Genomic DNA, 1375 nt, shown 5'->3' with positions numbered 1-1375 from the left:
GCTCTGAGCAGTATTACTTACTATGGGAGAAACCAGATTTCCCTTTAAATCATCCCTTTTTCTAGGATAGATACAAGGACTTTGAGTGATGGCAGTACTTATTAAAAACAAGTCAGGTGAGAACCTACAGGGCAGGCTTTTCTCAGGGCTGCTCCTAAGAGAAGAGAGACACAGCACCCACATGGGAGTGTTAGGCTGTCTCCCTCATCAAGAGGAGAGAGTTGGTTTTATCCAGGTAAAAGGGATATTCTTGGGAGAGGGGGGACTAAGTTATGTTAATTAGCTTTAGATACATTTTAAAGATTTTTTTTTCCTTGAGGGCACTTGAACTCAGGAAGTTTCATGGACCAAGGTTGGTCATTCTGGATCCAAATGTTGGCTTTTCATAGGGATGCTGCGTTCTGTAGCAACATCTCTATCTTGTGATTAGGATGAGTTGTACCTGGGAAGAGAACACAGGGTGGGAAATGGAAGAGAACACAAACCTGGGCAAGGAGCTCTTGAAGACCTAGTAATTTTCCCTTTTGATGTCTCCTCAATAATTTTTATCCTTTGTGTAGTTTGTCCTGGGACAGTCATGGCAAGCTTTTAATACTAACAGGCTATAAGTTAAGGCGGGAGAGCAAAGAAAACACAGATCCTATCCTTTAGGCCCAGGAGGCACTGGACCTTTGTCCCTATGGTGGTCACTCTCTCACTCCCACATAACCCTAGAGCTTTTTCATATCCAAAGAAATGAAGCATAACCGAAATAGCATTGGATTTGGAATCAGAAAGCCTGGATTGAAACCTCTGAAATATAAGGACATCATTTTATTTCATAGGATTGTTAGAAAAAAAAAGTTAATGCAATTTAATATGTAGCTCAACACTGGGACCTTATTCTCTCTTTATCTCCTTTCCTTCTTCCTTTTCTTACTCTTGCTCTGTCTTCTCCCCTACTGTTTCCCACTTATATTTTAGAGATAATTTCCATGCATTTTAAAAATAGGTTTACTAATTTATTGCAGATTCAAATATTCTGATTATATAAAGAATCCCTTCCTAGATAACCTCAGAATTAACATATGAACTTCAGATTATGCATTTAATTGCCTCATATTTGCATTTGAATTCTCCATATGCACCTGAACTCAAAACATCAAAATTAACCTTTATCACAGCAGCAGCCCCAATATTGCCTGGCTCCCTGCTTTTCCCACTATCATCATCACAGTGAAGGCATCACCTCCTACCTAATTGTTTAGACCCCAGGTGGGTGTCACCTTCATCCTTCTCATGCTACTTATCACTGCTCACACCCGTTTGCCCAGCACTTGGTGCTACTGTTACAGGAACTCCTATCTTGAGCAGTTTCCAGATATTTCCAGATATG

This window comes from Spermophilus citellus (genome assembly GCF_964194105.1).
Source record: "Spermophilus citellus genome assembly, chromosome: 2".
In the NCBI taxonomy this organism is placed as follows: Eukaryota; Metazoa; Chordata; class Mammalia; order Rodentia; family Sciuridae; genus Spermophilus; species Spermophilus citellus.
The sequence above is the reverse complement of the archived record's forward strand: the minus strand, read 5'-3'. Positions refer to the sequence as shown.